The following is a 14,437-nucleotide window of genomic DNA, read 5'->3' on the forward strand; positions in this document are numbered from 1 at the left end:
CATTAATAAGATTAAGGATATTTGCATACAGTAAAAAAAAACACAGTAAATAATCATAGTAAATAGTAAAATATTACTGCAATTCAACAGTATTTCAGATGTTCCAGTCAGTGCAATAAGACATAAAACAGAAATGAAATCACACATATTATGGAGGTATGTAAAACATTTATTATTAGCATTGGAATTAATTAGTGAATTTATTTTGGAGGGTGGATAAAGATAGATATAGAAATGTATTTCTAGACATCAAAAACAATGATTTTATGTGTTTAATTTATACACTATTTTGTAGCATCAAAATATCAAATACTGAAATCTAACAAAATAAATATAACAAATAAATACAACAAAATATGTGTAAGATCCGCATATAGAAAATAGCAATATATTACAGCAATTGATTCCAGAAGATCTAAATAAGTGGCATGTTTCACTGTATTCCTGCACTGGATTACTTTATTATCCTGTATACATTTTCTGTAAATCTATCCATAAAATTAATTTAATCCGAATCAAAATTCACTTAGTATATTGCGATAAAATGACAAATTTACTTAATTGTCTTTGTCACCATGTTTTAGTGTGGTAAATTTTCTTAGGACATAATGATATTTTCTACATTCTTATTTAATCTGAAGTGAATAATGTCAGCACTTGGAGATTTTTTCTAAATTCTCTTCTTCTTCCTTTTTATTCTTTTTCTTCTTGTTAGTTTTCTCACTTGCCAGAATTTATTATAAGAATTATATGACTTTATGTCTAATAGTAGGCTTATAAAGGACTAAAACTTTGAGTTTTAATCCTTTCATCTCTGGTGTAGCCTTAACGATGTGGGCTTTACAAGATATAGATAATGTTTGGAATTCTACCTAAGTGCCAATACCATCTCCACTGAGATGTGAAGGGCTGTGTTGGTTGATGTTACAGGCAGAGAAGCCACACTACCCAGATGGGCTCGCTAGGCCACTGTATCACGTCAGCAGAATCCTGAATGGAAAGAAGGGCCCCTGAGTTGAAAATCATGACAGGAAGGGAAAATAGACACCTGGAGCTGAATTTTCTGGGTTAACACACTCACTCATTACTCTTCTTAAATTCTCATTACACTTCCATAATAGCCCAGATTTCAAATATTACATTTCTTAGGATTAGAGAAAAAGTAAGAGATAAAGAAAAATGAGTCTGTCGGGGTGGGGAGAAAGTCCTCTTTCTTCTCTTCTTGTGTTCTCCTAAATGGACTAACAGTAAAATTGACACAAGAGCAGATTAACAGGAGAAAACATCCAGTTTAATACAAGTGTATTGGAGACCATAAAGAAACGGTGCTCGGGGAGTAAACAGAGCAGGCAGTATATACATCTTTCACACCAAGAAACATAAATTTGTGAGGAATGACAGGACCAAGAAACTCAGATTTGACGTATGTAGTTAGCGAGGAATTTAACCAGAGTTTAGGCTAAGGTAGTAAATTAGCAGGGTTGTTTCTGCAGGCTTCTTGGCCTTGAATCCCCCAGCTCTGGAGGTCAGGATGCAGGAGAGAACCTTTCACAGGGGAGGTTTATTTCCTGCTGTCGGGGGAACAGACACAGGAGGGGCAGAATACCCTTTTTGCTTCTCAGTAACCTTAATTCGAAGTAATCAATATGCTATTGTGGGGTATTTTGGGCTGGCCTGCCCTGGGCCCCAACAACTGCAAAGTGTTAATTGGGTAACCAAGTATAGATCATGGTAATTCCCCAGCCAGGTACTGTCTTCTAAAAGCAGGAGTTATTTCCCCTACTCTTTCAAGAAAAGTCATATTTTTCTAGGCTATGGGTCCTGAGGTCTAATAGTATGGTTTATTAAAGTCTAGAATGTCTTTGAATGTCATGAACTGTGTATATATTTAATTTAGAAGTTTGTCATGGGGTATTTTGAAAGAGTAGCACTAATGGTTTAGTGATAAATAGAACTAATCATTCTAATAAAAATGTCAATACTTGGACAACTGAAGAATGTCTATCTTTAGTTTTTCTTTGCCCTAACTGTCTTTGTCAAGTTCAATCAATAGATTGAATAATTTGGAAACAAGTGATTGAAATTTGAATTAGATGGTTAAGAATATGCTACAGCTTGACAAAAACCCCATCATGATCAAATATTAATAACAATTTTTTTCTGCATTACTGCTAATTTGAAGGTCCTTGTGTTGCATAAAATGTTGTAGGGTTTATTCCTAACCAAATTGATTCACAAGAGTACTTGATTATATAAATTCTATGTGTAGTGGAATAATTCATGCTAGCTTTGATTAAATATATCAAAAATGGAAAGATGTTATCCATGGACATCAATTAGAGGATATAAGATAAATTCCTGCTGCCATTTCAACCTTTGTGAACATGGATACATACAGTTTAAATGAATGTGTTCAAATATTGCATGTAATCATTATGTAGAACCATTACTTTTAATTGAAAAATAAGTCTTGGTTGTTAGATAACTATATTAATATTTTCTAAATATTCTTTATTTTAAAAAATTGGAATTTTTTCACTTTTAAATCAGTAGATCAATATATGTAGAATTATTTTCTGAATGATAATTTTGAAGGTAAGTAACTCAAGAAAACGTATGTCATAAAATTAAGAAAAGGTAAACTAAAGGGTTGAGTAAAGAAGAGGGAAGTGTAGGGCAATCTGGAGTACTGAGTCAGAATAAGGAATATAAAGAACTAAATCAAGCTTCAGTCTTTTTTTTTTTTTTTTTTTTTTGGTGAGGAAGATTGACCCTGAGCTAACATCTGTGCAAATCTTCCTCAATTTTTGGATGTGGGATGCCACCACAGCATGGCTTGATGAGTAGTGTGTAGTGTGTAGGTCCATGCCAGGGATCCAAACCTGTGAATCCTGGGCTGTGGAAGTGGACTGCACAAACTTAACCAATAGACCACCAGGCTGGCCCCTGAAGCTTCAGTCTTGATATCCAAAAAGAAGAACATTAGTTTTTTGTCAGGTATAGTTTTTTGTTTGTTTGCTTCATTCTGGATTCAAAAAGAAATTTGCCACAAAAAGCTTCACATAATATACATATTACATAGATAAAATGAAGATAGAAGGTTTAGGATTATCCTATCAATAATCCTCACGTGTTAAACTCCTTGTGGGTTATATGGATACTCCTCTGTATCCTTCACCAGCCCCAGGAGATTCAAATTATGTAACATTTCTCAGACACAGAGGGCTGAAGTTCCAAAAGAGCAACAGATTTCCCAAAGTTTGTGTACCTATAGAAATATGACATTTTGAATCCGTCTTCTCCTGTAGTCTGCATACTGGACTATCCTCCATCAATTTTTTTCACATCCCCTAAGTATAACTGAATATTGCAGCCTGACGTTTTATGTGAGACCTACATCACTTTCATGTACTCTGGTAATCCTTTTTTATAGATTAAAAAACCTGCTTAAAATTCTCCATTAACGTATATTAGATTTGGTAAAAAATCTCCACCACTCTCTACATTTTATGCTTCTTGCTTTTCTCACACTCGCTCACAGATCTCACTCCACTTAGATGTCCACACATTTATATAATTAATTGAGCTTTCAAGATCTGCCTGGTTGGGATTGATATATGTTTGTCTTCATCATTCAGGGTCATCAAATTTACTCAAGTATTTAATTTGATTATTTACCGGGAGCAATCAAACACCTTTAAGCTGAGAGAATCACCCCGGTTCCTACTGAAAATAGAACTAGAGCCATTCCACTTTGTATTTGTTCCATTTGGAGCTCCTGAAACACATGCTGGACCTCTAACTCCGTTTCATCAATTGAAGTTAATTATGGCCACACCAAAAGGAACTAGAACATAGCATTTTATTGAGCTCCAGGCTCCAGAGGAAAATGTTCAAGTTGAAAACTTATTCTGACTCTTTTTCTATCACATTGGTAATTCAAGAGTCATTTCTTGGGCCTATTCACAATAAGATAATCAAGATACAACTTACTGATTAAAGATTCTCCCTTCAGCTGTCCGCGCATAGCTATTGTGACCTACTACTTCTTGGCACATCCACTCTGCTCAAACTTGCTTTTCTCCTTTCAACTACTTATAACTATGCAGCTTGCTTTATGATTTCAAATAAACATAAGGAATACATTTTCTAATATTTTCAACATCTGGGCTGCTACTTAGGCCATTCCTGGGACTTGAAGCGATTGCGAATGTGGTAGACTTTGTATGGATGAGATTAATATTTGTGATCACAGCTATTCATCTTCAAAAAAGATCTACTTTGTGCAACATCTGTCCATTATGAATACCAAAGTCCTGAACTATAGCGTCAGGAGAGATAAACTAAGAGTAGGGCAATACGTCTCTCTTGACATCTTTATGTCAGCTAACTTCTACCTAGAGCCCACATGAGCAGGACTGGCCCAACTTGATTCTCTTAAAAAGACTTGCAGACTGCTTTCTGGCTTGATTTTGATCTTCCTTCCTTCAGACCCCTGAACTCACTTTGTGCTTGTGAAGTATTTTTTTTCCTCTCTCAGACAGATATTGGTTATTTTTTCCTGTAAAAAAAAGAATCTCTCTGACCTTCTATATCTGGTTGGATTGTTCTTCTCATCAATTTTAGGGCCAGTGGCTCTTCAGGGGATGCAGAATAGAGGAAGAAAGAAGACAAATGCAAAGAACTAGCAATGTTTGATACCTGACATTTTAAATACCCTTGAGAATTGAATATAAGGAATAGAGGATTCTTCCCTATATAGTAGCAATGTCATCTAACTTGTGCAATATAATCTATAGAGGAAAAGTCTTTTCTCTTCAATATAAACTAGAAAAAATCAGATACATGATACTAAAGTTTTCAGACTGTTTCATTATGCTATTTCTTTAACTTATTAATATTTCTCCAAAGGATTGAATTTAAATTACCATTGGGCATATAATTCAAGAGTAACTCTATAGTTCTTCTTCTTGATTAGGTTCTCAGATTAGTATTTAAGCTTTACTTTTCTTTCATTTTGTAAAAGAAAAAAATTACAGCATAGACTAACTGGCTTCTTTCAGTTCTGCTAAATGATTTGTTTCATTTGGGATTCACAAATTATAAACCCCATTTGTGAGAGAACAATCTGATCATAGCTGTGCTGCTCTGCAGTTTAAATTAGAATTTTGGAAATCTGAGGATTTAAATTAAAGCTCATACCCAAGGTAACAGAAACCTTCCACACTACACTCATAGAGAGAGTAATTATATATGAGAACCTGAAATTAGAAGCTGAAATTAGAGCTATATTCACTCAGTCCCAGAGAACAGTTATTTTTTTAGACCTCATAATGAAATGATTCCAGGTAAGATAATATACATGTCAGAGCCATTCTGTGCCACATTTTCTCAGCTCTTATTTTCTTTTCTCAAATATATTGAATCCCTTTAACTCCCTTTGTTGGTAAAAAAATGTTTTAAACTATTTATAGAAATGCAATATTTGACTAAAGGTTTTTCCATACATTTAGAAAAAAGAGGTGAAAATTGCCATGTTTAAAGAAATCTCCTTTTGGTTTTACTTAATATTCATAATAGCAAATACAAATGAGAATTAATGGATGTCATATTACTATTCACAGTGATAAGGAACATAATACTTTTATTACAAAATATTGTATAAAATGTGTTTTGCAATTTATGATAAGTTACTTTATCATAAAAATATGCAGAAAATCCATGAAAAATAATAACTAATATTTACTGAGCCCTTGTTTTGTGCTAGGCATTCATTGTACTAAATATTTCACAAATATTGTCTCATTAAATCTTGATAGCGACAGATACATATATATGTGTGTATACATACATACAAACACACATATATATGAGATGTGCATGGATATCTCAGTTGCTACTAAGATTTTACACATACACACATACATACATACATACACACCCCAGTTTCCCAGAGGTTGAATTGATGACTTTCTCTAAGTCACAAAGACAGATTTCCAGAGCTTGGGCTCTTGACCTCTATAGTATGGTAAAGTGTAGCACTTATAACTTAGAGTTATGAACACAGCAAAATCATATTTTAAAATAAAATTGGTTGATATGCTTCTTTCTTTCTTTTGTTCTTTCTTTTTGCTGAGGAAGATTCACCCTGACCTACCATCTCTTGTTGGTCTTCCTCTATTTTGTATGTAGGTCACCCCCACAACACAGCCACAAGTTTCATGTAATGTTAGTTTTACATAAAAATGCAAATATATGAATAATAGTATAAGTATAAAAACAAACTGAAGAAATGCAAATTACTAAATTAAGTTGAGACCAAATTTAAATAGATCAATTAGTACCAGATATGGCAAGGCAGTGATTGCTAAAAACCAGCTTAATCTTGAAGAAATAGTATTTTGGTGTCATCAGCAGTGATAAAACCTGCTCATGGTCTTTTGTCTTGAAGAATCTATTTGTTTCATCTGCCTCAAGTAATTCAGCAGGTTGTCAAAGACCACAATATGTGTAAAGATTCACAGACCCACCTTTACATAATGTATATATAATAGAGTCAATGGTATTTATACAAAACTTCACTGAGCATACACTGGCATTCCCACATGCTTTCTTGAGCAGACAAGAGGGCTAGGTTGCACAGCTATCATCTATCAAATTAGATACAGAGGTACAAATTTTGATGTTTTCTACTTATAGACTTTATTTTTTAACAGGTTATTGAAGTATGATTGATATACAAAAAAACTGCACATATTTACAATTTGATGCTATGCATAAACCCACGAAACTATCATCACAATGACCATATCCATCATCTCCAAAAGCTTCCTCCTGTCTCTGTTTTACTTTATCTTATTTCATTATTGTGTTTAATGTGGTAACAATACTTAACACTAGACCTAGCCTTTGAACGGATTTTTCAGGGTGCAGTGCGGTGTTGTAAACTGTAGGCACTTTGTTGTGCAGTAGATGTCTAGAACTTACTCATCGTGCACAACTGAAACTTTCTACCTGTTGAACAACTTGGACTACAGAATATTACGAACGCTTTCTTCTCTGGAGTGAGTCACCTCAGTAAGTTACCATCCTCATAAGAGGAAAATGCAGGAGGAGGACTATGTGAACTTTGGGCGTATTTCTAATCTCCACATCCTGGTTTATAGGAAGAAAATCCTTTAGTAATTATATATGCTATAACATCCATTTATAGTATTTTTGCTTTAATTTAGAATTACAGGCTAATTGCTTTCCTTGAAACTATAGAAAGCATTTGCCAATTAACTTCCCAATCAAAAACATAAAAATGTCTTCTTCACACTGTATTAATATGAGAATATAAATTGGTATGAACTTTCTGGAAGGCAATTCGGTAATGAGTACCAAAAGCCTTAAAAATGAGCAAGAAATAGCACTTGAGAAATATATCCTAAGGAAACAACTATGTCAATGAAAAGATCTACAATAAATTTATTACAACAATGTTTATATTAACAATAAACTGGAATTTTCCTAATTGACCAACAACATGGGATAATTTGAATAAATGTCATGTGATACAATCTAGGCATTTTTAAACACGTAAATTTCAAAAATTTTGAACAATTGAGTTATAAAGTTATAAAATCATAGCATTAAGAATATAATCATTTAAAATTTTGTATATATGCACACATACACATACCCATATATTAGTCACTGAGCAGTATTTGATGACAAAGACTGGCAAGAAAACATGGAATATAATATTCACCCAAACAAGAAAATAGAACAAAATAAATTTTTAAGGTAGATATGTTCCAACTACTATTGAAAATAATTTTTAAAAGAAAATTATTAAAAATATATGTTAGATGCAATGCGACATTGAGCTAAATGAAGAAACAGAGCATCTTTTTACTTTTTTTAGTAAATTTATAATTTAATTTCATTCTCTATGTTTTATATAAGGAACTATTACCAAGATTACTTTGGGGAGGTAAAATAAGTAGAAAGAAGTTGTTTTTAAATCTTTGCCTTAGGCTAATAACCACTTAAGATTGTATCTACTATTAAAAAGATGGTTTTAGTGACTTCCATCTTGCTGGCAGATGGGCACAGTTGCCCGAACTAGAAGCCCTATGTGCAGATCCATGCTTGGAAATAGTTGTGATCATGATATATTCCAAATGTTTAACAGGGATACCCTGTTTACAGGGATCTCTCAGTATGTTTCGAAGAGGAAGAAAGCAAGAAGAGATAGACTCTGTTATTTCATCATTAAAAGAAAATCTGTTTAGAAACATTGCATGGATTGGAGTTTTGAATAACTATTTATATATGTGTTACATGTATTAGAGCGTATTCCAACCTATTCTTTTTGTTCTCAGTCCATAATAAAGTGCAGGGTGCAGACGACGGCCCAAATGTTTCAATACATTTATCCCTCATTAGTTTTGCATGCCTGAAGAGGCTTTGATAGTCTCTATTTAAGTTCCTCACTGCTTCCCCAAGACACAAATTTGGGTTTGGAGTCTAGAAGGATGTGATCTTCACTTTTTTACGGGTAAGTTTATAGCCCCTAAACATTGAAATATGTGGATATGATACTGGTCCTGATGTCAGTTCCCCTACATAAACCTAGCATTTATGAGGTTAAAATAAAAACACTCATCTCCTTGTCCTACTTACTTCCTGGCTTCCTGGTACCAGAATCCACCATCCAGCATGGAGGTAGACAACCAGGGACAGCCACCTACAAGGTCACAGACTCCCTCCTGCCCCCCCACTGCAATCAGCAGAAGGCTGGTGGGAAATGGCCTACAAGCAAGGCTACAGACTGCCGCCCCTCCCTACAAGCAGCTGCTTTCCTTGCAATCTTTAAAAACCCCTTGCCTCCCATCTTTCAGGGAGACAAGACAAATTTGAGGGCTCACTCTTGTCTCCCAGCTGACAGCACACAAAATAAAAACCATTTCCTTGCTATAAGCCTGGCATTCTGGTTTTTATTTGGCCCCTCTTATGTAGCAGGTAAAGAACCTATGTTTGTAGCCAGTAGCAGATATGCAGTAAAATATCTATATACTGCAACTAATAGATTTTCTTCCGCTAGAGAATAGTTTAGTCTACTATTTCCACAATTATTAATTTATGATATACAAAGAATATCTCAGAAATTGACTTCTGGCGTGACAGCATAAGGAGCTCCACTGACCTCCTCCTCAGCAAAAGTGATGATAACTATTTTTAAAAAGGAACCATTTTATTAAAATTTAAAACTTCTCTTTGAAAAACACTGTCAGGAGAATGAGAAAATAAGCCACAGACAGGGGAAAAATATTTGTAAAACATATCTGATAAGGGACTGCTAATCCAAAATATATAAAGAACTTTTAAAACTAAAAATAAGAAAACAACCTGATTAAAAAATGGGAAAAGATCTGAACAGACACCTCACCAAAGAACATGTATAGACAGCAAATAAGCATACGAAAAGATGCTCAATATCAAATGTCATTAGGCAATTGTAAATTAAAACAACAGTGAGATACCACCACGTACCTATGAGAATGGCCGAAATCCAGAACACTGACAACACCAAAAGCTGACAAAGATGTGGAGTGACAAGAACTCTCATTCAGTACTGGCAGGAATGCAAAATGGTACAGCTACTTTAGAAGACCATTTGGCAGTTTCTTACAAACCTAAACATGCTGTTCCCATATGAACCAGCAGTCACTCAACTTGATATTTACCCAAAGGAGCTGAAAACTTATGTTCACACAAAACCTGCACATGGATGTTTTTGGCAATTTTATTCATAATTGCCAAAACATGGGAGCAATCAAGATATTCCTCAGTAGATGAATGAAAACTGGAGTAAATCCAGATAATGGAATGTCATTCAGTGCTAAAAACAAATGAGCTGGAAAATCACAGAAAGACAGGAAAGAACCTTAAATGCATATTATTAAGTTAAAGAAGCCAGTCTTAAAAGAACTTCATGCTGTATGATTCCAACGAAATGACATTTTGTAAAAGGCAAACTATGAAGACAGTAAAAAGATCAGTGACTGTCAAGGATTAGGGGGCAGAGAGGGATAAGTGGGCAGAACACAGGATTTTTAGTGAGCGAAACTATTCTGCATGATACTACAATAGTGGACACGTCTCATTATTACATTTGTCCAAACCTATAGAATGTACAACATCAACAGTGACCCCTAACGTAAACTGAGGACTTTGGGTGACAATAAGCGTCAAGGTAGTTTCATCGATTATAACACACATACCACTGTGGAGAAGGCTGTTGTTAGAGGAGCAGCCTCTGCCTATGGGGGAGACACGGCATATGGGGAACTCTCTGGTCTTTCTGAGCTATGAACTTCAAACTGCTCTAAAAAATAAAGTCTAAAAAAACAGAAACAAAAAACAACCATTTAAAACCAAAGTGTTCCTAAGAGAAAATAGCAAAGGAAGAAACATCTATTCAATAAAAATCTATAAAAATTTGTAAGAAATTCAAGAATCTACGATATTTGAACCAAAACCGCTTCTCTCCACCTTCCCAGTTCCAAGCATCAGACTCTGCTCCAGCCTGCTTCAGCCAAGAATACAAGGCTCCCTTCCCCTCAGCCTCCACTCAAAGGGCTTTCCTCCTGGGTGGTGCAGGACCTCAGCGTTTCTCATCCTTTCCCAGGTGCTCATTGATGAGACCAAGTCCTGGGTTGGTGCGGTTCGGAGGTGGGGTCTCTCTTGGTAGGTGTAGGCAGCCACTCATGGAACAGAGGCTCTAACTTGGGCTCAGCACATTACTGATACTAAGGCCTCCGTTGTCCTTGCACCAGATCACGTGGTGGTGGTTTTGAACCAGGAGAGGCAAGCCAAGAGGACCTCAGGACAATGGTGAGGATATGCCTCCTGTCTCCCTGGGATGTCACATTAATAAATATCTCTTTCTCACTTTCTCTGACCACACTTTGCTTTAAACTCCACAAATTGTGGGCAGTTTGCTCAATTCCTAGTGTTCAGCTCCTAATCAAAAGTGGAGGTGCCACTCAGAGAGTAGCATGTCCCTACCTCAAACTCCAGATCCCTTGGTCAGATTTTGCCTAAGGGAAGTGGCAAGCCATTAAATAGATAGTTCCTAATTTCTTCCCAAAGCAACTGACTTCATTTCCAGCAGAATATGGAGAAGTTCAAACCCAAAGGCCCTCTCAAAGATAGTGGAGTGTGGCGAAAGCCAGCAAGGTGGAGATTCACGGACTTATTGAAAATACAGTCCAGACTGTAAGCTGGCTAGTTTGTAGGAAAGAACCAGGTAAGGAGATAGCTGCAGGGAGCTCTCCTGGAGCCAGAATAGATGTCAACCAAGGAGCCCAGAAACTAACCCGTCAGAGTCAAGTGTGATTGGATTAGTTCCTAGAGCAACTGATGCCCCAGGGCATTGCTGAAAACACTTGGGCAAACTGCCTGCAGTTAGTGGAGTTTAACAGCAGAACATGGTCAGAGAAAGAGAGAAAGAGAGCTCTGTCCATACCCTGACTTCCCTGGGAGACTAGGGGCACATCCATAGCTGCTCCACCCTCAGGAACAACATCAAAGGCTTAACACTGTGAAGAAGGAATAAACAGACTTCACTAAAACAATCCACCTAGTTACTAAAAGGTAAACAAGCACAAAACAACAACCAGCCTTGTGGAGGGGGTGAGGAGAGAAAGCACCTAGAGTTGCTGCAATATACTACCTAAAATGTCCAGTTCCAACAAAAACTTGAGGCTTGTAAAGAAACCAGAAAGTATGACCCATACACCAGAAAAAAAGCAGGTAATGCAAATTGCTTGTGTATGTGACTCGATGCTGTATTTAGCAGAAAAAAAGATTTTAAAACAGCCATTATAATCTCTAAGCAAAGTCCAAGACCAGATGGCTTCACCAGTAAATTCTACCAAACATTTAAATAAGAATTAAGACCAATTCTCATTGAGCTCTCCCAAAAAAATAGATTAGGAGAAAATAAGTTCTAACCATTTTATGAGGTCTGCATTACCATGATATTAAAGCCAGACCAAGACACCACAAGAACAGAAACTATAGACCAATATTCCTTATGAATATAGAGACAAACATCTTCAGTAAAATACTAGTGAACCAACTCCAACAGAATATTAAACAGATTATTCACCATGACCAATAAGGATTTATCACAGGAATGCAGGATTGGTTCTACACAGGAAAATCAATATAAAACACCACATTAATAGAATGAAGAGAAAAAATAAAACACATGTATATCTCAATTGACACGGTGAAAGTATCTGACAAAATCCAACACTATTTCATAACAAAATTACTCCGATAACTAGGAATAGGAGGGAACTTCCTCAATATGATAAAGAGCATTTGTGGAAAACCCATAGCTAGCTTACTCAGTGGTGAAAGAATGAAAACTTTCCCCCTAAAATAAAGAACAAGACAAAGATAGTATTTTTGCTGCTATTATTCAAGATTGTACTGGAATTTCCAGCCAGAGCAATCAGGCAAGAAAAAGAAATAAAAGGCATCCAGATTGGAAAGGAACAATTAAAACATCTTAAGAAACTAAAAAGAAGGGGCCGGTTCCATGGCCAAGTGCTTAAGTTCACATGCTCTGCTTTGGTGGACCAGGGTTCAACAGTTCTGATCCTGGATGTGCACCTACACACGGCTCATCAGGCCACGCTGTGGCAGCATCCCACACAGAAGAACTGGAATGACCTACAACTAGGACACATAACTACGTACCAGGGCTTTAAGGAGAAAGAAGAAGAGGAAGACGGGCAAAAGATATTAGCTCAAGGCCAATGTTAAAAAAAAAAAAAAAAGATGTAGCTAAACTAAACTGCATAAAGAAGGAAGTAATAAAGATGGAAAATAATAAGATAAAGAATAGAAAAACAATAGAAAAACCACAAACCAAAAGTTGGTCCTTGAAAAAATCCACGAAATTGACAAACCTTGAGCTACAATGACGAAGAGAAAAACACAGAAGACTGGGGGCTGGCCCCGTGGCCGAGTGGTTCAGTTGGCGCGCTCCGCTGCAGGTGGCCCAGTGTTTCGTTGGTTTGAATCCTGGGTGTGGACATGGCACTGCTCATCAGACCACGCTGAGATGGCATCCCACATGCCACAACTAGAAGGACCCACAATGAAGAATATACAACTATGTAGCAGGGTGCTTTGGGGAGAAAAAGGAAAAAAATAAAATCTTAAAAAAAAAGAAAATAGAGCACTACTACTGAATTTCTAGAAATAAAAGGATTGCAAGTAATGCTATGAATAATTGTACGCCAGTAAATTAGATAATTTGGATGAAATAGCCAAATACCTGAAACTACCAAAATTAATTCAAGAAGAAACAGACACATTGAATAGACTTAGAAAAAGGGAAATGATTGAAGTAGTAATCAAAATGATGCATAATAGTGCCCAGGCCCAGATGTCTTCACCAATGAATTCTATCAAACATTCAAAGTTCATTCTTCATGAACTCTTGTAAGAAGCAGAAGAGGAGGGAACACTTCCCAACTCATCTTATGAGGCCATCGTTGCTCTGATATCAACACCAGACAAAGACATTTCAAGAGAACTATAGGCCAATGTATCGTATAAATATGGCTCCAAGAATCCTCAACAAAATGCTAATAATCAGATCCAGCAACATATAGAGGGTGATAGCTACAGAGTACAGGGTTTCATTCTGAGGTGATGAGAGTGTTCTAAAATTGACTGTAATTCTGATTGCTCATGTCTGGAAATACACTAGAAACCGTTGAATTGTACATGTTAAATAGGTGAATTGAATTATTTTATTTTGAATTACATCACAATAAAATTGTTTAACAAAAGAAGAAATAAAAAACATCTCACTACCATTTAACTTTACACAGGAAATACTCTTTCTGCACAAGATTACTAGCTTGGCAAGCACACTTCAAGCCCCCAACAGCTATTAGGCTCGTAAAAATAAAACTGAGAAAGTGCTCAATAACCCTGACCTTATACTTTAAACAATTGCTTCACTTTTTATCCCCCCACCACGACCTTCACACTTCATTCTCTTCCTCATATAGAATGCAAAGGTTAGTAGGAAGAGATGCATGCTTTCAGTTGTGTGTTTATGTGTATTTTCCCTAAAGCCTGCTATTCAGTTGCTCATTTGCTCCTCTTCTTTCTCCTTCATTTCAGTGATACCAACTGAGAAGGTATCCATCTCAGCTTCACCAGGCTCTGAAGTTCCTTTCGTTTTCCTTTCTCCATCTGTACCTTTCTTATAAAAGCTCTGGATAAGTGCTGCCGAATGAAAATATAATGGAGCCAAAATATGTGATTTTAAATTTAATAGACACATTAACAACTAGGTCAATTTTATTGTAATAATATATTTTATTTAACCCAATAAATTCCCAAATTAGCATTT

The sequence above is a fragment of the Equus quagga genome, chromosome 3 (assembly GCF_021613505.1).
Source record: "Equus quagga isolate Etosha38 chromosome 3, UCLA_HA_Equagga_1.0, whole genome shotgun sequence".
NCBI classification, from domain to species: Eukaryota; Metazoa; Chordata; class Mammalia; order Perissodactyla; family Equidae; genus Equus; species Equus quagga.